This window comes from Megascapheus bottae, chromosome 6 (genome assembly GCF_031878675.1).
Source record: "Megascapheus bottae isolate mThoBot1 chromosome 6, mThoBot2.hap1, whole genome shotgun sequence".
NCBI lineage: Eukaryota > Metazoa > Chordata > Mammalia > Rodentia > Geomyidae > Megascapheus > Megascapheus bottae.
Genome location: NC_143514.1, coordinates 83,684,817 through 83,710,380, shown reverse-complemented (window position 1 = coordinate 83,710,380; position 25,564 = coordinate 83,684,817). Strand labels below are relative to the sequence as shown.

Below are 25,564 nucleotides of genomic sequence, written 5' to 3'. Positions count from 1 at the left end.
AGTAGAGTGAGGTGTGGAGTTGAGGACACTGAAGAGTAGAATGAGGTGTGGAGTTGAGCACACACTGAAGAGTAGAATGAGGTGTGGAGTTGAGGACACTGAAGAGTAGAATGAGCTGTGGAGTTGAGCACACACTGAAGAGTAGAGTGAGGTGTGGAGTTGAGGACACTGAAGAGTAGAGTGAGGTGTGGAGTTGAGGACACTGAAGAGTAGAATGAGGTGTGGAGTTGAGCACTCACTGAAGAGTAGAATGAGGTGTGGAGTTGAGGACACTGAAGAGTAGAATGAGGTGTGGAGTTGAGGACACTGAAGAGTAGAATGAGGTGTGGAGTTGAGCACTCACTGAAGAGTAGAATGAGGTGTGGAGTTGAGGACACTGAAGAGTAGAGTGAGGTGTGGACTTGAGGACACTGAAGAGTAGAATGAGGTGTGGAGTTGAGGACACTGAAGAGTAGAATGAGGTGTGGAGTTGAGGACACTGAAGAGTAGAGTGAGGTGTGGAGTTGAGGACACACTGAAGAGTAGAATGAGGTGTGGAGTTGAGGACACACTGAAGAGTAGAATGAGGTGTGGAGTTGAGGACACTGAAGAGTAGAATGAGGTGTGGAGTTGAGCACTCACTGAAGAGTAGAATGAGGTGTGGAGTTGAGGACACTGAAGAGTAGAGTGAGGTGTGGACTTGAGGACACTGAAGAGTAGAATGAGGTGTGGAGTTGAGGACACTGAAGAGTAGAATGAGCTGTGGAGTTGAGGACACTGAAGAGTAGAATGAGGTGTGGAGTTGAGGACACTGAAGAGTAGAATGAGGTGTGGAGTTGAGGACACTGAAGAGTAGAGTGAGGTGTGGAGTTGAGGACACTGAAGAGTAGAGTGAGGTGTGGAGTTGAGGACACTGAAGAGTAGAATGAGGTGTGGAGTTGAGGACACTGAAGAGTAGAATGAGCTGTGGAGTTGAGCACACACTGAAGAGTAGAATGAGGTGTGGAGTTGAGGACACTGAAGAGTAGAATGAGGTGTGGAGTTGAGCACTCACTGAAGAGTAGAATGAGGTGTGGAGTTGAGGACACTGAAGAGTAGAGTGAGGTGTGGAGTTGAGGACACTGAAGAGTAGAATGAGGTGTGGAGTTGAGGACACTGAAGAGTAGAATGAGCTGTGGAGTTGAGGACACTGAAGAGTAGAATGAGGTGTGGAGTTGAGGACACTGAAGAGTAGAATGAGGTGTGGAGTTGAGGACACTGAAGAGTAGAATGAGGTGTGGAGTTGAGCACTCACTGAAGAGTAGAATGAGGTGTGGAGTTGAGGACACTGAAGAGTAGAGTGAGGTGTGGACTTGAGGACACTGAAGAGTAGAATGAGGTGTGGAGTTGAGGACACTGAAGAGTTGAATGAGGTGTGGAGTTGAGGACACTGAAGAGTAGAGTGAGGTGTGGAGTTGAGGACACACTGAAGAGTAGAATGAGGTGTGGAGTTGAGGACACACTGAAGAGTAGAATGAGGTGTGGAGTTGAGGACACTGAAGAGTAGAATGAGGTGTGGAGTTGAGCACTCACTGAAGAGTAGAATGAGGTGTGGAGTTGAGGACACTGAAGAGTAGAATGAGGTGTGGAGTTGAGCACACACTGAAGAGTAGAATGAGGTGTGGAGTTGAGGACACTGAAGAGTAGAGTGAGGTGTGGAGTTGAGGACACTGAAGAGTAGAGTGAGGTGTGGAGTTGAGCACACACTGAAGAGTAGAATGAGGTGTGGAGTTGAGGACACTGAAGAGTAGAGTGAAGTGTGGAGTTGAGGACACTGAAGAGTAGAATGAGGTGTGGAGTTGAGGACACTGAAGAGTAGAATGAGGTGTGGAGTTGAGGACACTGAAGAGTAGAGTGAGGTGTGGAGTTGAGGACACTGAAGAGTAGAGTGAGGTGTGGAGTTGAGGACACTGAAGAGTAGAATGAGGTGTGGAGTTGAGGACACTGAAGAGTAGAATGAGCTGTGGAGTTGAGGACACTGAAGAGTAGAATGAGGTGTGGAGTTGAGGACACTGAAGAGTAGAATGAGGTGTGGAGTTGAGGACACTGAAGAGTAGAGTGAGGTGTGGAGTTGAGGACACTGAAGAGTAGAGTGAGGTGTGGAGTTGAGGACACTGAAGAGTAGAATGAGGTGTGGAGTTGAGGACACTGAAGAGTAGAATGAGCTGTGGAGTTGAGCACACACTGAAGAGTAGAATGAGGTGTGGAGTTGAGGACACTGAAGAGTAGAATGAGGTGTGGAGTTGAGGACACTGAAGAGTAGAGTGAGGTGTGGAGTTGAGCACACACTGAAGAGTAGAGTGAGGAGGCAGGCAGGGAGTTTGGTCCGCCGTGTTCCCGAGTGTTTGTGAGCAGGAGCTGTGAGTGGTGGCCGCTGCCCAGGTGTGTGCCGGGTTCTCCAGCTCCGCCCTCTGCCCCGGAGCCACCCAGCCTTCTCAGCTGTGTCTTGCGTGTGGTGTGGAGGAATCTGAACCCAGACATCGTGATTGCTGCCGCGCCCGCTTCCCCTGGGCCCTGCTCCTGACCCTGACCCGTCGTTACCATCTCTGGTCATGTCCATGTCTTGTTTCCTGCTGGTCTCGGGCACAGGGGAGCCTCCATGCATTTTGTCCGGCTCTGCGTCGGGTTGTTCCGATCCCCCTGCTCACAGCAGGGCCACCTCCTCTTCTTGGATGCCTGGTCTGCCCTGCCTTCTGGTGGGGTGGGTGCAGGGTTGGTCCAGCTGTTCCAGCACAGGGCGGGGGCTCTGGACATGGTGGCAGTGGGCACACAGAGAACACGCCGAGCTATGAGCAGGACTCGGGCGTGTGAGCAGGTCCTTCAGATACCACTGCGGAGCCAGGCTCTGCCAGGCACTCACCTTTGCTGACCCTTTCCATGGACCCTTTGCAGAGGTCCAGGACTGGGTACTGGGGAAATGTAAGAGACGGGGGGTCTCCTCCCTCCCATTTTCCTGTCCTCTTGACTGGGTGGTTGAGGGTTCAGAGTGTCCGGGAGAGGGTGAGACACACGCTGCCCGGCGGGGTCTCCAGGCTTCCGTGTGTGGCCTTGCCATGTGACTCAGCTGGTATCCACATGACCAGCACACATGACCAGCGGGCCCCTGCCACTCTGTGGGGCTCTGCTGTGCTGAGGGTCAGTGAGGAGGCCTCCCCTTCCCGTGAGGGGTCCTCCCCCTCTCCCTTTCCCCCGTGAGGGATCTGTGGGCACCCTCACATCTCAGCCTTCTGAGTAGCTGGGATCATAGCCACTGGCGCCTGGCTGTGACTCTGGTTTTCCATGATTGAAAACTCTAGTAAAGATCTCCTAACAGAATTTACCATCAGGGGCCGGGAGTGTGGCCTGGTGGCAGAGTGCTTGCCTCGCATGCACGAAGACCTGGGTTCCATTCCTCGGTACCACATACGTAGGGGAAAAAAAAAAGCCGGAAGTGGTGCTGTGGCTCAGGGTGTAGCCTTGAGAGAGCCCAAGGACAGGACTGACAACAACAACAAAAAAAGAGTTTACCATCAAACTTTGTTGTTTTTTTTTTAATTTGTGGTTCATGGGACTTGAGCTCTGGGCCTGGGCGCTGTCCCTGAGCTCTTCAGCTCAAGCCTGCCACCCTACCCTTGAGCCAAGCCCCACTGCCTGTTTTCTAGAGGTTAATTGGAGATGAGTCTCAAGGAATTTAGTGCCCAGGCTGGCTTTGAACCTTGGTCCTCAGTTCTCGGCCTCCTGAGTAGCTGGGATGACGGGCGTGAGCCTCTGTGCCCAGCCCCACTAACTTCTTTCATTTTGAGGTAGGGTTTTTCACATTACCCAAGCTGACCTCAGACTCGATGTGTTTCTGTCTCCGTCTCCCCATCAGTGCTGGCGTTACAGGTGTGTACCACTATGCCCTGCCTGGTGTAACCATTTGTGAATGTGCCCAGGCATGGGGGCTGAGATCTGAGGATCAAAGTTCAAAGCACAAAAGGACCTGAGACTCTTATCTCCAATTAACCTCTAGAAAATGGGAAGTGAGGCTTGGCTCAAGGGAAGGGTCGGGTGGTTGTCTTGAGCTGAAGAGCTGAGGCACAGCACCCAGGCCCGGGTAGGGCGGTAGCCTGGAGCTGGATTGCTCAGGGCCAAGTTCAAGTCCCATGACCCACCAAAGAAAAAAGTTTATTGTTAATCAGTATGTCAGTGTTGACATTATTCTTTGTGTGCTGGTGTGGGTGCACATGCCAATTCTGGGGCTTGAACTCACGGCCTGAGCAGTGTCCCTGAGCTTTTGTGCTCAGGGTTAGCGCCCTACCCGTTGAGCCCAGATCTACTTCCAGGTTTTTGTGGGTTACATTGGAGCTAAGGGTCTCACAGACTTTTCTGCCCACGCTGGCTTTGCAGTGGTATCGTTAGCCCTCAGCCCCTGAGGAGCTGGCATTGGGGGTATAAGCCATTGGTGCCCGGCTCTTACTTGGATTATTGTACAGCCGTCTGTGCAGTCCACTTGTCAGTCCTGCGTCTAGCTTAACACAGGTTAAATGTCCTCGGTCTCTCTGTGAGTCTGGCTTCCCTGGTGGCCTTGTGTAGTGTTTGTGACCGGCGTGTGTCCCCGCGCGAGAGGTGCTCACGGCTCTGCCGTGCTCTGGCATGTGGCAGAAGCTCCGGCCTTTGTAAGGCTGTTGGCATGCAGTGTGCCTCTCCATCTTGTCCTCAGTGCACCCGCACTGGGCAAGCCTCTATTTCAGCTGCTGTGAACATGCGTCCTCATCTGCATCCTGCTTTCAGTTCTGCCCAGGCCTGGGGCTGTCGGGACATGGGTAATTCCAGTAATTTTTCAAGAACTTCCGTATTATGTCCCACAGATTGCCCTGTCATGCGGACGTGGTAGTGGCGTTTGGAAGTGTAGACAGGGGCCTGGCTGCTGGGCATAGCTGCCAGCGTGTGCTCAGTGCCCAGGGAGTCCGGTGAGCGGTCAGTGTTCTGAGAGGCCAGGGGATGGTCAGTATAACTGAAAACCTCCCATTGCCCGAGGTGAAGAGCCGAGCTGGGCTGGGAGCGGGTCTCGGTTGGCGGGGCCCTAGGGCGGGGTGTCTGGCTGGGCCGGTGCAGGGCCAGTGCCTAGAACTGAGGCTTGGTTACTATAGAGTCCTTTCCAGCCAGCTTAACCATGAGTCCTGGTACTTATAGGTATGTACATTGTTTTGTGTAAAACACATTGTTTTGCTTCATTCAGCTTTGCCTCATTATTTGCCATACACTGGAAAAGCTACTTTCCTGTCTAAAATAGGCTTCCAACAGAATGAGCAGCCTGCCTGTGCAGCCAGGTTTTCTAGAGTTCTCCAACGCTGGGTCTTTTAGGGTGGATTAGAAGAGAGAACTTGGCTGAAGGACAGTGGTAGCGACGGAGAGCTGATAGTGCGTGTTTATTTTTACGTAGGTCCGGGAAGCCCTGCACTCCCTGCTGACCCAGTGTGGTTCTGAGGGTTTGCTGCTTTGTGATTGTGTGATCTTAGTCAGAGGCCTTCCGCTGGGTCCAGTGGAGCGCCAGGTGTCACATTACCCCTGGTTGCCGTTGTGGATGAAGTCTTGGTGACCGTATGGCCAGGTCTTAATAAAACTGTGCTACGGACACTGAAATTTGTGTCGTCATTGTTGTCATCATCATCATCATCATCATCAGTCATTTTTGCCAATCCTGGGGCTTGAACTCTGGGCCTGGTCTCTCACTGCCTCTGAGCTCTTCAGCGCAAGGCTAGTATTCTACCACTCAACTTCCACTTGAGTTCTAGCACCACTTCTGGTTTTCTGGTGGTTAATTGGAAATAAGAGTCTCACTGACTTTAGTGGCTGGCTTTGAACATGATTCTCACTCAGATTTCAGCCTCCTGAGTAGCTAGGATTATAGGCATGAGTCACTAGCACCTGGCCCACTTTTTTTTTTTTTGCCAGTCCTGGGCTTGAGCTCAGGGCCTGAGCACTGTCCTTGGATTTTCTCAAGGCTAGAGCTCTACCACTTGAGCCTCCGCACCACTTCCGGCTTTTTCTATATATGTGGTACCAAGGAATCGAACCCGGGTCTTCGTGCATGCTAGGCAAGCACTTTAACCACTAGGCCAAACTCCCGGCCCTGGCCCACATTTTTTTTTTTGCCAGTTCCTGGGCTTGGGCTCAGGGCCTGAGCACTGTCCTTGGATTTTCTCAAGGCTCGAGCTCTATCACTTGAGCCACAGCACCACTTGTGGCTTTTTTTCTATATGTGGTACTAAGGAATCAAGCCTGGGTCTTTGTGCATGCCAGGCAAGCACTCTACCACTAGGCCAAACTCCTGCTACATGGTTTTTTTTTTGGGGGGGGGGAGGGTCTTGAACTCGGCCTGGGCACTGTCCCTGAGCTCTTTAGCTCAAGGCTACTGCACTACCTTTAAGCCATAGCCCCTCTTTCTGTTTTCTAGAAATTAATTGGAGATGAGTATATCATGTTCTTTAGTGCTTGGGCTGGCTTTGAACTGTGATCCTCAGATCTCAGCCTCATGAATAGCTAGGATTACAGGCATGAGCCACTGTGAGCCCCCAGTGCCCAGGTAAATGTGTTTTTTTTTTTTAACTGTATTTTTTGTTTGTTTTTTTGTCTTTTCTTTTTTGTTCCTGGGGATGAACCAAGGATGTTACACTTGCTAGGTAAGCGCTTTGCTACTGAGCTGCATCCCAGCCCTTTAATGTGTCTTAACATACTGTTCTATAATCCCTGCTACTGGAGAAGGAGAGGTCAGGAATATCATGGTTCAAGAGCAGCCTAGACAAAAAGTTAATGAGACCCTCTCTCAGCCAGTAAGCTGCACATGGTGGGAGATGCTTTTCAGGGGTCGAGTAGGATGCAAGATAGTTGTAAAAATAGGATGATTTTAGGGCCGGGAGTCTGGCCTAGTGGTAGATTTCTTGCCTAGCATGCACAAAGACCTGGGTTCGATTCCTCGGTACCACATACATAGAAAAAAAAAGGTGGAATTGGTGCTGAGGCTCAAGTGGTAGAGCTCTAGCCTTGAGAAAGTCCAAGGACAGTGCTCAAGCCCTGAGCTCAAGCCTAGGACTGGAAAAAAATAAAAAAATAGGATGATTTTAGTCTAGGCTAGCCTGGGTTTAAATGTAAGACCCTAACCATCCAAAATTATTAAAGCAAAATGGTTGGGGATTATGGCTCAGGTGGGATAGTGCCTGCTTAGCACGTGCAAGGCTCTGAGTTAAAACTGTAGTGTCACAAAATTTTGTTTTATTCAGTCAAGTACTAATATACGAATCTTTGCTCGCTCGTTTAGAGGACCAGGTGCCAAGACTCCGCCTCATAAAAGTAGCATGGGCACTGCTTTTGGGAACGCTACTGGTCCGCATTGTGTCTTTGAGTTTCACACTTCACGAAATGCCCCAGAGGAGGAAGCTCTCCCTGCGTGAGTGACGGAAGGAGCTAGAATTTGAACCCAGGGCTTTGACCTGGAATCCATGAGCACACATAACCACCCATGCGGGAGTCCAGCTAGGTGTCTATGATTCCACTGTGCTGTGGCCAGCAGGTTAGGGGACACACAACACTGAGAAGCTCCCCAAGGCGGGGCCTCCCTCCCACCCCCGCCAGGTCGTGCAGGGAAGCCCAGGGCTGGCCGGGAGGCAGAGGGTGTGAGGGGTAAAGGAAGAAGAGGACCTGGGCTAGGGATTGATTCCGGTGGAGCTATCTGGTGAGGCAGGTGGGCCGACAGAAGCTTGGCTGGTAGGAGTCATTTCTGGGGCCGTCTTATGGGGGTCCTGGGGGGGGGGGGCGGCGTGCTGCTTCCAGGACGTGCTCCCTGGGTGAGGATGGACCCGCAGGGTCTCCCAGCTGCTGCAGACTGGCCTTCCCTGGAGTCCGGTGCTGGCCTGAGACCTCGGTGCCCACCCCGGTGTGATGCCTCCCCGGGGTCTCGGGGGGGGGGGGTCACGTGGGCCCCTGCTGGGGCTTCCCGGAGATCATTAGAACTGCGGGGTACCTGGGTTCACCCCTCACCTTCCAGGCCAGCTCCCGGGAGCTTGTCTTTCCCGCCCTGCCCCTGGCTGGGTCCGTGGTGGGGTCCTGATGGTAGATGTAGACAGAACCAAGGCCGCCTGGTCCTGGGTCTGGTCAGGTCACAGGTGGGTCGTCATGGCAGAGGCTGCCGTGGACTGCCTTGGCCCCACGTGTGTGCGGGGCCCCGGGGCTGACCCTGGCCTCCCTCCCCGGCCGCTGCCCCTCGTGTCCTCCCCAGCGCGTCTCAGTGCAGAGAGGCTTGTTTTCATGTGACGTCAGCTCCCTGGTATCCATGCCGTGTTTTAGTTTGTGCCTCAGCTGCCGGCTGCAGCTCTCCCGGGGGAGCTGGGTACCACCCGGGCCTGGAGACAGGAGCAGGCAGGGATGTGAGAGGCGGGAGCGGGACAGCCAGCCTTCCATTAGATGTCTGCTCCCCCAGCCATCGCCCAGCCCAGCGTAGATCTATCGCTCACCCTGCCTATTGTGGGCCGGCGGGAGGCCGGAGGACACCGCAGTTAAAGGGACAGAAGATGCCTCGGTGCACGCCCACCGCCCTCCCATAGAGCATAAAGAACCCGGGCTGAGGAGGCCAGAGGAGAGAGCCGGTGAGTAAGCGGTGCTGTCGGGCCGCCGTGGTGGGCTGCAGGCCGTGTGCGTGGCGCGGGTGGCGCGGCGCGGCCGTGCCTGGGGTCTCCCGGCTCTGCCACAGCCTGTGTGGCATGGATGCTCCAGCGCCGCTCTGCAGCAGCAGCCCAGCTCCGCGGTGCTGGAGGGAGCTCGCCGAGAGGCTGTTGTTTTCTGGGGTGACAGATTTTCCTGAAACAGAAGGTGTCGCGTGGCGTGCCGAGTCTGCGGCTGACGCAGGCATGAGGGAAGATGGGCGCAGGCGGTGTGTGCCCTAGGCCTGGCTGGGCTGCGGGTGCAGCGGCTGGCGAGCGCGAGCTCCACGGAGCCCTGGGGACTCTCTGGCTACCGGGAGTGTGGCAGTGGCTGGGCTTTTGCGACCGCGAATGTGAGTGTCGTGGCTGGAGCGGGCGTGCGTGCCTGTGCCGTTCATCCTGCATTGCTGCAAGGCGGCGGGTGGGCTGGACAGGACCACGATCCAGAGCCCCGGCTGGGCCCTGCCTCCGCGGCCAGCACCTGCTCAGAAACCAGCGCCCTGGGCTGTGCTCGCCGAGCCTGGCTGGCCCGGGGGGTGCAGGCAGTGCTGGCATGGACGGCCCACGGCCCGGGCCTGCGTGTGGGCAGGGAGCAGGGCTGTGGGCCGGTGCTCCGTGTGGACCTGGTTGGAGGTGGACACCAATGGCCGGGGCGTGCAGGCTGCACTGGTGGGGACGTGGACAGGGGCTGCTTCTCCAGCATTCATTTGACAAGGCATTTTTGTAAGAAGACAAGAAAAGAGTCCAGAAACTGCCAGCCTGCTCCTCTCCTTCCCCTCCCCAGGGCCTGGGAAGACCAGGCCACCTGGAGGCAGATGGTGCCGGGGCCCTGGGCCACAGGGCGAGTCCCCCTCCTGGGCACAGGCAGCTTCCTGGGGCCGGCGTAGGTTGCAAGGTGATTTGCTTGTTTTGGGGTCCTTGGATGATCCAACGGTGTGGGTGGGTGAATAGGAAACGGCTCCCTCTATGAGGTACCGGGAGAAAGGAGCTGTGTCATAGCTTGTGGGGTGGCTGCGTGGGTGCTGTGCCCTTTCCTTTTACACCCTGGCCACACTGAGGGTGTGTGTCTGATTTGTACCCTCAACCTGTAAGCTTTGGGGCCTGCTGGTGGCCTCTGGCCCCGTGGCCCCTGCGCTGCGTGGTACAGGGTGCAGTGAGAGCCACGACCCGGACATAGCATAGCGCGAGGCCCCTCCCAAAGCTGCCCTGTGTGGATGCCGGTGGAGTGGCTGGGGTCTTGTCCTGTTGGCGTCCAGACTCAGCTGTGGCCGTCACTGTGAGGCCCTCTGCTGGCTCTACAAAGTTCCCAGCTGCCAGCAGTTATGTAAGGAGTTGTGGGTAAGGCCGCCGGCGGCTCTGACCTCGCACACCCATGCTGTCTTGAGAGCCCTTGCCCTCCCTCGTGGGGATCTGGAGGGATGTCAGGGTTGGCTGTGGTCCTGGTGGCCACGGGAGGCTACGGTGGGGGCGACCTCTCTGACTAAGCCCGAGGGTGTGGAAGGTCTGCCCAGTTCAGGGGGGGGGCTCCCAGCGGCTCCTCTGTGACCTGGGCCTGCTGTGAGCAGGGAGCTACTCTGGGGAGGCCACACACGTGGTCCCAGGACAACAAGGGGACTCCTGAAGGACCAGAATGTGCCTTTTTGTACTCACCCGTCAGTGCTTAAGGGCATCTGACTTGCCCCCCTGGCACCCAGAGTTACAGGGCCTTTGCACATGCCCAAACCACTTCTCCTGGTGGGACAGACAGTAATTTGAGGCCATTGCTTCCATGAACCATTATCCTGTGAACTCACTGGTCACCCTGAGGTGTCCAGGCCGGGCTGAGAGGCAGCATGGAGCAGGAACCCTGAAAGGGTTGCTTTATGGAAGGGCAGGACGGCTTTTTGCCCTCTGAAACAATCACTTGTCCAGCACTGGAAGGGTAAGGACTCCCCCGTGCATGGAGCAGGACACAGGTTTGCAAATGGTGCCTCTCCTTTTCCTGTCTTGAGGCCTCCCCAGGCGGCCGTGGTGACCTGCTGGCCTGCGTTGCCCAGGAGGGGCTGTGGCTGACCAGAAAGGGAGTCCGGGCTGACAGCTTGGTGTGCAGGCAGTGTCTGACGGCTGAGGCCTCAGTGTGGCCCACGTGTGTGTGTGTGTTTGGCACACGGGGCACTCTTGACAGTGTCAGGGAGGTGCTGAAGGGGCCCTGGCCTTGCTCTTGCAGCTTCCTTGGTGTTTTGAATGGGTGTTTTCTTTCAAGAGCTTCATCTTTAGCATCTCTCTTGCTGATGTCCAGCAAGACTGCAAGCACGGTGGAGTCTGGCCACCGCCCTTCCCTCCTGGTTGCCCTGGTCATCTGGGCCTTGGGCCCTCCCTCTCCTGGTGAAGTGATGGAGAGAAGATGAGCCGAGGTCCTGTGGAGCACCGAAAGCTGGGCTGCGTCTCGTCCTGGTCAGGAAAACTGGAATTGTTCCTGCTCATGAGTGTGTGTGAAGCCCACCTGGGTTTTGGGTTTATTGATGTGTGTATGGTATTTGCCAGTCCTGGGGCTTGAACTCAAGGCCTGGCACTGTCCTTTGACACTTTTTGCCCAAAGGAAGTGCAGGTACCACTTGAGCCTCAGTGCCACTTCTGGCCTTTTCTGTGTCTGTGGTACAGAGGACTTGAACCCAGGGCTCTGTGCCTGCTAGGTGAGCTCTCTACCCCTAGGCCACGCGCCCAGCCTGCTAGTGCTTTGTTTATTTTTTATTTATTTTTATTTTTGTCCTGGTTACATTTCAGCTAGGCTCTGCCCTCCTTCCCCGGGCTCGGGCCTGGCTCCCCACCCTCCCTGGTGGCCTCCTTCTGTAGCTCGGGTGACAGCCACGCTCCCCCACGCGCAGTCCTTGCTTGACAGTCCTGTGAACGCTGCCTGTCGGGGCTCAAACTGCGATCCAGGCTTAGCCTTCTAAGTAGCTAGGATTATGGGTGTGAGAACTGGCTCCTGGCTTCCATGTTTATGTTTAGATAAGAATGTGGACATAACTTAGGACTGGCGTGACACCTAAGAAAGCCCATGCTCCTTGCACTCGTGCACCTCTTACCTCAGCCTGGCAGGAGACCCGCCCGTGAAAACCCAAGGTCATCCCCAGACGAGGAGTAAACAGAAAAAGGACTGGCTGGTTAAGCCATGAACTACGCATGCCCTGAGCTCAACACAATTAAAGAACAAGAAGACCTGGAGGCATCTCCCAGGAAAAGAAAAATAGAGAACAGAACATATGGTTTTATTGTTTTGTAGTTTTAGTCCAGGGGTGTTGGAACGCAGGGGAGCTGGTTGAGTTAGCTCTCTTTTCCTAGTCTGCTGTGAGCCTAGGAGGGTCCGATTAGGCGAGGCCCTCGCGATAACAGCTGGGACCGCCAAGTTCCGGTCCTGGCGGAGAAGGGGAAAGATCTGTGGAGAGGTCCGGTGTGGCTCCCCGGGAGCGCTCCCTCTGTCCCCGTGTCCCGTGTGGCTGAAGGAGAGCCCCTGCTCCCCGGGAGCGCTCCCTCTGTCCCCGTGTCCGCGGCGCATGTCCTCGCGGTGTTTATCTCCTGGTTTCAAGGCAGCATACTGTGCTCCTCTTTCTAGACTTTGCTCTCCCAGGCCCTGCCGAGTCTCCTTCCTCTGTGGTCCCAGTAGGGTGTGTCTGTGTGGTGACAGGTGACAGAAGCATGTGGGAGCCACATGGCTTGCACACCCTTTTTTGTACAACTGTGGGTTTTCCTCCATCCCAGTGCCTGTCCTGATTCTGTCTCCATTTTGGAAAGTCATTCTCAGCTTGCAGAACCGCCCTCCAGGCCTTGTCTGCTCCCCCCTGGGACGGGGTCTCAGGACCTGGAAACACGCCTGCGGGTCGGCCAGCGTTCCTGGCCACTCTCGGTGACCGTGGGCCCTCCTCCTGACGACAGTCCTAGGTGTGGGGCGTGCGGTGGGTCAGCCTCCGTGTCCAGGATGTGTCAGTGTGGTGGAACAGTAGAGAGAGCGGTTTGCTTGCTTGTTTATTTATGTAAGTTTTTTGTGGGTCAGGCACTGCCCTGAGCTCTTCAGCTCAAGGCTTGGGCCCTACCCTGGAGCCAGGCCCCACTTCCGGTTTTCTAGACGTTAATTGGAGATAAGAGTCTCATGGGCTTTGTAGTGCCCAGGCTGGCTTTGAACCAGGATCCTCAGATCTCAGCCTCCTGAGTAGCTGGGATGACAGGCGTGAGAGCCACTAGTGCCCGGTTTAAGATCCCCGACCCCCCCATGTAGGACTTGAACTCTGGCCTTGGGCTCTGTCCCTGAGCTCTTCAGCTCAAGGCTATGCCCTACCCCTTGAGCCACAGCGTCACCTCCAGTTTCCGGGTGGTTAATTGGAGATAAGAGTCTCATGATCTTGAGCGCCTGGGCTGGCTTTGAACCGCAGTCCTCAGATCTCCTGGGGAGCTAGGATGACAGCCGCTGCGCCCGGCTCTCAGACATTTTTTATTGTTATTACGAGTGATGTACAGGGTTGCAGGGGTGTAACTCAGGTAAAGGGTATGCTCATTTTTGGATAATGTGCCCCTTTCCTCCCTGTCTCCCAGTCTTAACTTTTGCTGGGAACTTGAGCAGTGTGAGCTTTGTGGGCAGTTTTCCTTTGTTGTTCTTCTGGAACTTTATCTGATTCCTTTTTCTGTTCCTGAAAGTAGCATGGAATAAACTGGGCTTAGTACATGCTAGCCTGGTGCTCTTGAGCCATGCTCCCAGCCTTCTCGTCCGTCTTTTTCCTGGCTGGTCAGGGGTCTTGAGCTCGGGGTCTGATGGCCTTGTGGAGGGCCAGTCTGTAGGGAGCTCTCTTTCCGGTCCGTCTGAGGCCTGGGTGGTGTGCTCCTGGCTCGCTCCTGCCCGGCTTCCTCTCTCGGCTGTCTGGCGTACTGGTGCTTCCTTCTTGGAGGCGTGGGGAGTGTGGGAGGTGACACGAGGGTAGCTCTTCTCCCTGGATTTGCCTTCCCAGCGCTGAACCCTGCAGGACCCAGGACGCTGCGGCGTGAGGGGGCGTTCGAGCAGGCCCTCCTCCCCTGGTCTAGATGAGAAGGATGGTGGGCAGAGTTTGGAAAGGACAGGCCGTTTTGTCCCCCTTGCATCTGTCTCCTGCAGTATGGGGAAGAATTCAAGTGTGTGTGTGTCGGGGGGGGAGCAGCCATCGCCTCGCCCTGTGGAGTGCTGGCCAGGTGGTCCAGCAGGTCCTTTTCTTTCTTTTTCTGGTTCTGGGGCTTGAGCTCAGGGCCTGAGCACCGTCCTTGGACTTTCTCAAGGCCAGAGCTCTACCACGTGAGCCTCAGCACCACTTCCGGCTTTTCTCTGTATGTGGTGCCCGGGAATGGAACTTTGGTCTTCGTGTGTGCCAGGCAAGCACTCAGCCACTAGGCCAAACGCCCGGCCCGGGTGGTGTGCTTTAAAATAGACTTTGAGGAGCATTTCTGTGTTTACAGAAAAGTTGAGGTGAAGGTGGATACGGCCCTTTCCCATGGTCACCGTCCCTCGGTGTCTGTCACTCCTGGGTCCCCGCTGGGGGCTCCTCGGTGATGACTGCGTGCGTGCGTGCGTGCGTGCGTGCGTGGCTGGCAGGCATTCACTCTCAGACATCAGTCCCTTTGGGCCGCTTTGCCCGGGCCTGTTGCTCCACGCCGTCGTCCCTGATGGCCGTGCTGCTGTGGAATACCGTTGGTATTGCCTTTGATTTCTTTTTTTTTTTTTCTTTTTGAGACAAGGGTTTGTCATGCAGTGTGGCCTAGAACTTTCGACCCCAGGTGTGCACACCACACCCAGCCAGCCTTTTTTGGGGGGGGTTGGTCGTGGGGTTTGGACTCTGGGCCTGGCGCTGTCCCTGGGCTCTTCAGCTCAAGGCGAGCGCCCTACCCCTTGAGCCACAGCAACCACTTCCAGTTTTCTGGTGGTACATTAGAGATGGAAGTCTTACGGACTACCGTGCCCGGGCTGGCTTTGAGCCATGACCCTGAGATCTCAGTCTCCTGAGTAGCTAGGATGACAGGTTCGAGCCCCTCCTCTGAAGGAAGCCCTTGGGGACAGGGTCCTCTTGTGGCCCTGCGTCATGATTCTAAGGGTGGACATCACTGATGCTCTGCTCCCTGGCTGAGGTGTGGCCGGCTCCCTCCTCTGGGACCTGTAAACCCTCCACCCCCCACCCCCCCACCCCCATGCTGTGCTCTCTGGCCCACCTGCAGAGGCGGGGTGGTGGCACACAAACACACGCCTGGGGTTTTGCTCTGCTCCTGCTTTGTAGTGTGTGCAGCTCCTCCGTCCCTCAGCCTGTGGCCAGGTGGGGGCCGTTCTCACAAACAGAACCAGCCTGCCTTGTAGGCTCTTGTGGGTCTGATAGGTACCGGACACCATTTTCCCTTCCTGTATTTGTCCTTGTGGCCCCTGTGACATCCACAGCTGTATTTAGGTGACGGAGGTGGATAGGGCCAGGGTCACTGTCAGCTCAGCATGCCCAGTCATTCTCTTGAGCAGGCGCCGTGCTCTGCCCCCTCCCGGTGGCACAGGGCGCTTGGCGCCCCTGCCTGCCCTGGCACTTCCGGGCGGGAGTGCCAGTTCCTCGGCAAGGCCGGCAGGTTCTCTGTCCTGTGCGCCTTGTGCCACCCGCGCTGTGTCCGGGAGATGGGGGACCCCGAAAGCGCGTGAGGCCCAGTGTCTTTGGCCGTCCTCGGTAAAGCAAATCTTCTTGGGTTGCTGCTTGTCTGCTTGACACAGAAAGACGACGAGCAGGACTGAGGCTGACTGGAGGTGTGATTACTCGCTTTGTGAGTGCAAGCTTACTGCATTCATAGCTGATAAGTGCTCTTCCACACGCGGCTCTCTGGCCAGACTCCGGAGCCACGGCCAGTTTCCCCAGTGAACCCTCACCAGGGTCCAGAGGCCGCGAGCGGGAGTCGTGCTGCTGGAGACGCGACGCCCAGCGCGCACTTGGGTCTGTCACGGCAGCTCAGAAAATGACCCCTGTCTGCTGGTCATGGCCCGGGCCGCTGGCAGCATGGGCGGGCCGGTGGCAGCCGCAGACCCAGGCCGCTCTGGGTGGATGGCGGCTGCGATGTTGCCGAGAACCCCTGAGGCAGGTTTCCGATTCCTGAACCTGATTCTCAAGTGACTGGACCACATAGTGGGTCCCTGGCAGAACAGAGGGCCCGCCGCCTCTGGTGACTTGTTGTGCCTTGTGGTGCTGTGTCGGGAGGCAGCGGCAGGGGCTGAGGCCCTGGTCTCAGGTGTGACCCCCGCTGCTCAGTGGCTGTCCCCGTCTCCTCCCCTGCTCTCCGGTCCAGCTCACCCTGGGCTGCCGGTTGAGGGTCGAGCCAGTGGTTTAGCTTTTAGCTACGTGCTCTTCCCTCTTTACGATGAAAATCTCATGACTTGCTCGAGTAGATAACACTATTTAAATGGAATCTACCTGTTCTCTATTTGCTTCTGGTTGTGCTGAGGATCAAACCTGGGGCCTCAGGAGGGCTAGGCAAGCACTTAGCCACCGAGCTGTACAAACAAGCGGTAGCAATCCAGCTTGGAGGAGACAGCTAGACCTGCCTGTCCACTGCCCCCAGGAGACCCACGCATCGGGGGAAGCTTGGTGTAGTGTAGTTCTCTGCTGGACACAGTGCTCACACCCGTCACCCTGGCTACTCAGGAGCCTGAGATCTGAGGATCACAGTTCAAAGCCAGCCTGGGGCACTACAGACCATGAGACGCTTATCTCCAATTAAGTACCAGAAAATGGGAAGCGGGGCTGAGGCTCAAAGGGTAGGGTGGTGGCCTTGAGCTGAAGGATGCAGGGACTGCACCCAGACCCAGAGTTCAAGTGCCACAATCGACCAAAAAAAAAAAAAGGAGTGGACGATCATGGCTGTGTTGGTCAGGGTTAGGGTCTAAGGGTAAGTGCCACCCACGGCCTGTGCATTTGACTGGGTCCACTTCCTGTCCCCATATGTGTCACAGCACAGTGGAGCTGTGGGAGCGTGAAAGGACAGCCCATCACGCCGTTCCAGGCACTGTGCACCCAGGTCTCTCCCGCTGTGGCCCCCAGACCTTGCCACCCTGCCTGGGGACCTGAGGACTGGAGCTGCCCGGGGTGTCCGGCTGGGTCTGCAGGGCCGCATCCTGTTGCCCCATGGATCTGGGGACTGGCAGCAGGAGAGGGTGCGGGGAGGAGTCTGAGTGGTGCAGGCGGGGCTTGGAGGGGCTGTGGCAGGAGAGAGGGCTGGGGTTGTGGTCACAGGTGGAGGGAGGTGAGCGTGGACAAAACCTGCCGGAATTTTGTTCAGGAGGATCATCTTCAAGACGTTTGTTCTGTAGCAGTTTGTCTGTGGTAGTGTTGTCAGACTCTCGTCTGTTTACCGAGATGCAGAGCTCGCCGGCACAGCCAGCGACTGTGATGGGCTGGGTCACCTGCAGGTGAGATGTGTGAGGGGGGCTCGCCGACGCCGTGGGCGCCAGGCCCCGCTCCTCAGAACCCGGGCGCGTCCCCGCTTGCTAAGTCACGCATCTCGTGTGTTATCATTGTTATTATTGCTGAGTTGCATGCTGGGGTTACAGTTTCATATGTCAGGCTATGAGCACGACATTCCCGTCTCCTGGGTCTCCCCAGCCGCCCGGCTGGCCAGGGGCTTGCACCCTCCTGCCCCCGCCTCCTCCTGGGTGCTGGGATGTCCTGTGTGTGTGTTGTCCTCGGCTGGCGATGGCTGGGAGCCAGGGACTGTCCGGGGGTGGCCCCCGCGCCACGCCGTGGGTCCCCAGGCCAGACTGGACTGTTCAGGGCTCCATGACGTCAGCGTGGGTCCAAGGGGGCTGGAGGTGGTGATGGGGTCCTCGCCGAGCCTGGTGTCGGGCCCTGCCCCCCTCCTGGGTCACAGCACGCAGCGAACTTGGCTCCGGACTTATTAACATTGATTTTTACATCATACTTCAAATGACGTGTTTAACAAACAAGTGTTCAAGGAGGGACGCTCTATATACAGTCACTGGCACTTAGATTTTAGAACATAATCAAAATTAGGCTAAGGGTTTGTGTGTCATAGATACGTATTAATTTAAGAAATAAAACATTATGTCCATAGTCATAGGTTTTTATGTCTATGTAGTTGTGTTTATATTTCCAGTACCAGGTCCATGGCATTGGGTATGCAGTTACTGAGTCCTTGCTCTTGTACTCTTTGGATTTAATAGCCACATATTAAGGATACCATGCGCCTTTTGTTCCTTTGGCCTTGACTTGTCTCACTCAACATGATTCGCTCTAGATTCATCCACTTCCCTGCGAATGCCATTATTTTATCTTGTCTGTTGTCTGTGTAGAATTCCATTGTGTATATATACCACGTTTTCTGTATCCATTCATCTGCAGTGGGGCATCTGGATTGTTTCCATCGCCTGGCTATTGTGAACAGTGCAGAGGCGAACATAGCTGTCGGCTCAGGACTTTTTATCTGCACACCGGTGCCCCCAGGCACGCTGGGCGTGGCTGTTTCACCCGTCCTGTGTCTCCTTTCGAGAAATGACTGTGGCACATTCTCACTGGCCCGTTGTTGTGTGAGCTGGACTAGTGTGTGCTTTGCTCTGTGCTTCATTTCTTCCATCTCTTTTTAGCTGCAAATGTTGATGTGTGTTTGGGATGAGAAGAGAAAAATGCTGCACTTCAGAATGCTAATACATACTCTAAGCATCACAAAATCCAGAGAAATAACCCATCGCTTGTTATCTGCTTGGCCTATTTTTTTCTTTCCCCCCAATATTAGCTAGTGGCAAATAACCTGATTTCCTTCTCAATGTGGCGTTGTTGTCGTGGGGCTTGAACTCTGGGTTCTGTCCCTGAGCCCTTTTTTCTTCAGGTTAGTGCTCCACCACTTGAAGCCACCGCCCCAGGTCTGTTTTTTGAGTGGTTAGAGATAGGAGTCTCAGGGGGACTTTTCTGCCCAGGCTGGCTTCAAACTGCCATCCTCAGATCTCGGCCTCCTGAGTAGCTGGGATTAGAGGTTGAGCCATCGGTGCCTGGCTGACATTTTTTGGTAAGTTTCCAGAGAAACCTCCAGAGAATCGACCTGTCTTCCAATATAGCCAATCGTTTTTATTTGCTGTTGTGTTAGCCCGGGGGGTTTCACTCAGAACCTGGGCACTGTCCTTGGACACTTTTTGCTCAAGGTTAGCCCTCTGCCACTTGAGCCACGGTGCCATTTCCAGCCTTTTCTATGTATGTGGAACCAAGGAATTGAGCCCAGGCTTCACGCATGCTGGGCGAGCTCTCTGCCCTTGGACCATTTTATCAGGGCCATGCTCCCGGCCCTAGTAAAAAGTGTTTTTCTTCACCATTTCAAAAACAGATTTCCTCCGGACTTTACAAATTGGGCTCCGTGGCACGAACCTGGGGTCCTTCTCTAAGTTGGGGCGGCGCACACCAAACTGGCTGGCGGCTCACTGCGTGGGCCGCCCGGGAGGTCGAGTGCTCTGATGCTGAACTTCGGGGCGTGGAGGAAGCACACGACCTGGTTCTGTGGTGGTTTGGAAGTGCATGGAGGATACGTACACACCCGTGCTCTTCCAGCCTCCCCCTCCCCCTCCTTCCGTTCCCCTCCCCCTCCCCTTCCTCCTTCTGCACACATTGTTGCTTTTGAAATGAGGCGTGTGTGGGATTGGGCTGAGGCAGGAGGGGTCTACACAGCAAGTCCAGACTCGCCCAATGACAACAGAAAATGTGTCATCTTCTCCATGTAGTGTTATTTTATCTCCATTGTCACGCGGCGGCTCTCTGGAACTTTCCTCTCTCCTACTTTTTGGTATGTGTGAGATAGCGTCTTTCTCTTGTCCAGACAGGCATCCAAATCAAAGTTCTCCTGCCCTGGCCTCTCAGTCCTGGTATTACAGTCATGTACCACGAGCCTGTCTTATCCACTTTCTCCTCCCCCCTCCTCCTCTTCCTCTTCCTCCTCCCCCTCCTCCTTCCCCTCCTCCTCCTCCTCCTCCTCTTCCTCTTCCTCCTCCTCCTCCCCCTCCTCCTCCTCCTCCTCCTCCTCCTCCTCCTCTTCCTCCTCTTCCCCGTCCTCCCCCTCCTCCTCTTCCTTTCTGTGCTGGGGGTGGAACATAGGCTTCACACATACTACATCTTAGCCCTTCCCCTGCTCGTAAAGAAATTCTTGGAGGAGCGGGTGCTGGGGCTGGCTTTGGGCGTCCCAGCCTGTAGAGTGCAGGCTGGTCCCGAGACCCCAGCCTGACACCTGAGTGTTCTCTTGGGCTGTGAACTTCCCCAGAACTCCTCGTCCAGGGGATTTCTTTCTTGGTTTCTTTTGCTCGCGGCTGGCGCCCTACCGCGGGAGTCCCAGTTCCACTTCCCGTCTTTTCGGTTCGTGTGCAGGCTGGGCAAGTACTTTACCGCCAAGCCTCCTTCCCGTCCCCTTCAGGGGGTGTAAAAACTGCGCCTCATCTTTACATTTGGTCTCATCCCACCACCCAGAAACGTTTTTTTTGGTGTGCCAGTCCCAGGGCTTGAACTTAGGGCCAAGGTGCTGTCTGGAGCTTTCTTTTGCGCAGGGCTAATGCCCTGCCACATGAGCCAGCGCTCCACCTCTAAACCCGGGGCGGCTGACGGCAGATAGGAGCCTTACGTGCTTTCCAGCCCAGGCAGCGGGAGGTGAAGCACAGTCTTTTGACGTGTGGCATTGCCAAAAGGAATAACCCAGGACAGGTGAGCGGAGAACGGTGTTGGGGTAAGGGGTCGGTGGCTCCCTGGCGGAGAGGAAGGCCTGTCCCGCCCTTTGTGGTGCTAGGTGTCGGGGTTGTAGGTGGCCCTTGAGTAGCCAGCAGCGTCCACAGCCCTAGTAAGGCCTGGCCTTCGGGGGGGGCAGAGCTGGCCTGGGCCCGGCTGCGCGGTGACTGGCACGTGCTGGCTGCTGGGACACTGGCTTGAAGGCAAGCTTTGTTCTGCGCAGGGTGACACCAGCCCTGAATCGCAGCTTTCTCTCCATGCTGGGCTGAGTGGAGGGGGGCTTCGGCTGGGGCCAGGCTGGGCTCCAGGCTCCCTGAGTCGGAGTGGTGGCTCTGTGGAAGGTCAGCTCTAAGGGCCCTCTGCTCCCTGTCCTGAGCCCCAGCCTGGCTCCTCCACCACGCGCCCCATCCGTCTCTGACCCACAAGGACTGGACCCTGCCACTTCCCGCCCTCCCCTTCCTTTCCCCTCCTTTCCTGCCCTCCTTCCCCTGAAGGACGGGGCCCATTGGTTTGATCTTGGTGTGTCCTTCGTGCCCTCCTTTGGGGAGGTCCTGGCCGGGTGCTCCTCCTGCCGGCCCACGCCCCCAGCACCTCCACAGGTCCCTGCGTGGGGGTGGGGTGGGAGAGCGGCCCTTCCCGCCCCAGCAGGGCTGAGGGCCCCCCACAAAGCCCTGGGCTCCATTCCTTACCTTCCTCAGCACCACAGACACAGAAAAGGCACACGTGGCCCTGTGGCTCGAGTGTTGAGTGCTAGTCTTGAGCAAAGAAAGCTCAGGGACGGTGCCCAGGCCCTGAGTTCAAGCCCCAGGACTGGCAAAAGTAAATAAATAACTGTGTCTCTGAGGCTGCGAAGGCATAAGCACACCCATTTGCCTAGCAGATCAGGGCCTGAGTTTGCATCTCAGTACCTAAACACACACACACACACACACACACACACACACACACACACACACACACACACACACACACACACACACACACACACACACACACACACACACACACACACACACCTCTGTCATCCTAGCTACTCAGGAGGCTGAGATCTGAGGATCGTGGGTCAGAGCCAGCCTGGGCAGGAGAGTCTATGAGACTCACATCTCCAGTTAACGACTAGAAAACCAGAAGTAGCTCTGTGGTTCAAGGGGTAAAGTTCTAGCCTTGTGCTGAAGAGCTCAGGGACAGCGTCTAGGTCCAGAGTTCAAGCCCCACAACCAGCTCGAAAAAGAAAAAGGGGGGGGGGAAGATGTTAACGTAGTATTTCTGGTTATAAAACCAAAGTGTGCTGAGTACAGAACATCTGAAGTATGTAGTAAAACACTAGGAAACAAATCAAATTGCTTCTTGTAGTATTCTCTGGAGAGCTTTCCAGTATTTTACTTTGACGTATCCTTACATGTTTGTGTGTTTACTTTTTTTTTTTTAAGAAGGTACTTTATTTATTTATTTTTTCTTTGCCAGTCCTGGGCTTGAGCTCAGGGCCTGAGCACTGTCCTTGGACTTTCTCAAGGCTAGAGCTCTACCACCTGAGCCCCAGCACTGGCTTTTTTCTATGTATGTGGTACTGAGGAATTGAACCCGGGTCTTTGTGCATGCTAGGCAAGCACTCTACCACTAGGCCAAACTCCCGGCCCTGTGTATTTACTTTTTAAATACCAGGTCTCACTATGTAACATGGACTGGCCTCCAACTGTCCTCCTCCTATTTCAGCTGAGGACATAGGCCTGTGCCACTGGGTCCAGCTGTATACTTACCGATTTTTAAAGAAAATGCTAACAACACAAGGTTAATACTAGTTCCTGATTGTTTTTTGTTTTTTTTTTTCTTTTATGTGTCAGTCTTGGAACTTAAACTTGGGGCCTATGCTGATTTTTTTTTTTTTTTTTTTTTTTTTTTTTTGTGGGGCTTGAACTCCAGGCCTGGGCACTGTCCCTGAGCTCTTCAGCTCTTCCACTTGAGCCACAGCACCACTTCTGGTTTTCTGGTGTTTATTTGGAGATGAGTCTCGAGGTTTTTGTGTCACCCGCAGGGCCTGGGCACTGTGAGCTTTTTCTGCTCACACTCACTTGAGCCGTGGCTCCATGGCCATTGATTCTGGTGGTTCATTTTAGATAAGAGCCTCGTGGTCTTGTCTGCCCCGATTGGCTCGTGTGACCCTCAGGTCTCCACCTCCTGGTAGCTGGGATGACAGGCACACATCTCTGGTGCCCGGCCTGGCTCTCGATTTTGCGGTGGGGCTTTGTTGTGTGTTCTCATTACAGAGGTGCTCAGCCCGGGCAGAAATGAGCCTGTCTCATGCACGCACGCATGGCAAGAGTAGGTGAGATGGGGTAGGTTTCCAGACAGCGCTGCAGAGCAGCCTGCTGTGGAAGAATGACAATACATGGTTATGTTTAAAGCTTTTGTGGTAGTTAGAGGTGTGGCTTGGAGATAGGGCACCTCAGGTGAGCGAGGGCTCTGGACACCAAGTTCAATTCCCGTCCCTCGACTCCCAGCGATGAGGCTGAAAGGCTGTGACCATCGATGAAGCTGGAAGGGCAGGCCTGGGGCCTTGCTGTCTCCAGGGAGCCTGTCCCACCCCTAACCCTTGATCCCAGACCTCCCCATGCCCCCACTGGCCGCCTCCTTGGTCCCTCCATGGCCTGTCCTGCTAATGGAGCTGCAGACGAGCATGAAGATCTCTGCCCAAGTCAGAGAAGAATCTAGCAGTCTAGATTCAGCCTTTTCCTTGGTTACGTGTGGACCCCGGGGGTGGCAGCAGGGTAGGGTGGCGGGCAGGTTCCCGGGGGCCTCTTCTTAAGGCAGTAGTTCTACCCGAAGGCTGTGCCCTCTGGCCTGACCTTCTCCCCAAATCCCAGCATCATCTGGCTGGGACTCGGCGTGGACTGGGCCGTGGGGTGTGGCTGCTGCAGCAGAGGTCTGTCCCCTTCACCTGGACACTGGGACCCCGAGACCAAGGTGTGGCAGGGCTGCCACCTCCTGAGCCGGGAAGGAGTCGGTGTCAGGCTTCCTCTGCTTGGTCGTCCCGTGGTGCTCAGCCCCTAACAGGGCCCTGGGGAGGTGAGTCCCGATCTCCCCGTCCACAGGCTGCGCCTGGATGTCTGCCACAATGGCCTCCACTGTCTGCGGCTCTGTGGCAGCGTGTAAACCACCAGAGAGGGCGCCTCTGGCAGGCGGGTGTGGCCAGCAGGGGTGGGCGAGCTCGGGCTGTGGCCCTGCCAGGTGCTACGGACCTTCTCGTCACCACGAGCTCACCGCTTGTCTGGGTGGATCCTGTGTGGATTCCGGGGTGGATCCTGTGTGGATTCCGGGGTGGATCCTGTGTGGTTTCTGGGGTGGATCTTGTGGGCATGTGGTGATGGGGACCCTGAACTGTGTCCACCACTGTCCCTGTCGTCTGGATTTTAGCTGTGACAAAACCTAGCACTGGCCCTGTAAGTGTGTCGTTGGTGTGGCTTGCTTGCGTCACAGAATTTCCTGGTGCTTCAGAAGTGTACGGTCCCTGCCCCCGTCCCTGCCGAGGCCCTGGGCTCGTCTGCCTTGCAGCCTGTCAGATCTCTCTCTCTCTAGGCTCTGCGGCTCCTCTCTGTGCGTGCGGTTGTAGTTCCTTTATTCATTCGTCTGTAAACGGTGCTTGGGCTGCTTCTGCCTGGGCTCTCGTGAATAATGCTCCTCGACCCCTTTCTGGTCTCTGGAAATGTCCGGGGCGGACGTGACTCCATTTTTAGTGTTTGAAGAGCCCTGCTGTCTTCCACGGCGACAGTGGGCGGGGTTGGGGGTCGCTTCTCCACTCGTAGTTGGGGTGCTATGGGGACAGCAGCTGTTGTAATGCACCTCACACACCTAAGGCCGTAGATGGGTGAGGCTTTCTCCTCCCCCTCCCCTCCCCCCTCTCCCCCCGCCCTGTTTCCTCCCCCTTGTCCTTCTCCTTGTCTTTCTCTCCATTTTCTTTTCTTCATGTCTTTTTTTGTTTTGAGGCAGCTTCACATTATGTCGGCCAGGCAGCCTCTATCCCGAGACCCTCCTGCCTCGGTGTCCCCAGTGCTGGGCTTGTAGACGAGAACCACTGCGTACCTTATTGTGCTTTCCACATACGTTTGTTTACCTGTTTGTGTAATCAGGTGTCTTTCCATGGACACTATCTGTATATCTTCTTTGCAGAAATGTTCAAATCCCTTGCCCTTTTACAAATTGAGCAAATTGAGGGTTTTGTGGTTACTATTGAGTTACAGTCTCTCTGTCTGTCTGTCTGTCTGTCTGTCTCTCTCTCTCTCTCTCTCTTTTATTTTTTGCCAGTCCTGGCCCTTGAACTCAGGGCCTGAGCACTGTCCTTGGACTTTCTCAGGGCTAGAGCTCTACCACTTGAGCCTCAGCACCACTTCCAGCTTTTTTCTACGTATGTGGTACCAAGGAATTGAATCCGGGTCTTCATGTGTGCTAGGCAAGCACTCTACCACTAGGCCACACTCCCATTCCACTGTTTTTTCTTTTATCCCCTTCCTCCTTTCTTCCTCTCCTCCCTCCCTCTTTCCCTCCCTCCTTTTGATGCCAGTCCTGGGGCTTGAACTAGGGCCTGGGCGCTGTTCCTGAGTCTCTTTGTGCTCAAGGCAATCACTTGAGCCACAGTGTCACTTCTGGCTTTTTATGAGTAGCTAATTGGAGGTAAGAGTCTCACAGGTTTTCCTGCCCAGGCTGGCTTTGATCTGTGATTCTTCAGTCTCAGCCTCCCTTGTAGCAGGATGGCCGGCCAAGAGTCTTGCTTGTAGCTCGTCCTGGGCTTACACGTTGTAACCCCCGCCCCCCAGCGTTACCATACCTAGCTAGATTACTTTTATAAGGTGAGAAGTTCTGTAAGAAGGGACGAGGCTGAAGTGAGCCTGCCCCATGCCTGCCCTTCCCAGTGTGCAGTGTGCAGGTGCATGGAGTGAGTCCACCCATGGGTGGGGGGCCCTGCGCAGGGACCCGTGCCAGGGAAGCAGCACCGCTGAGGGCAGGAGGAGGGAAGGACGTGCCATGTCTGTGTGGGACCGGGGGCCATTAAAGAGCCAGTATCTTCCACGCCACAGCCCAGGACACTGTCCTCCTCCCAGCCTCATGGATGGAGGCCGCAATGTAGGCACTGCAGTACAGCCACAAGAAGGCTCCCGGCACGGGCGAGGGCAC

The 25,564-nt window shown here is 55.5% G+C and overlaps 1 protein-coding gene across 2 annotated transcripts in view; it reads left to right on the top strand.

Moving 5' to 3' along the window:
* The window catches only part of Prkcz (protein kinase C zeta), a 109,570-nt gene that overhangs the window by 32,126 nt on the left and 51,880 nt on the right, over nt 1-25,564 (top strand). The window contains exon 1 of one of the 2 annotated variants that reach the window (XM_090335991.1): nt 8,491-8,621. The exons of the other annotated variant lie outside the window; for it this stretch is intronic. The gene's annotated coding sequence lies outside the window, so the exon portion shown is untranslated. Of the gene's footprint in view, nt 1-8,490; nt 8,622-25,564 lie in introns of those variants that run through there. 2 annotated transcript variants of the gene reach the window in all.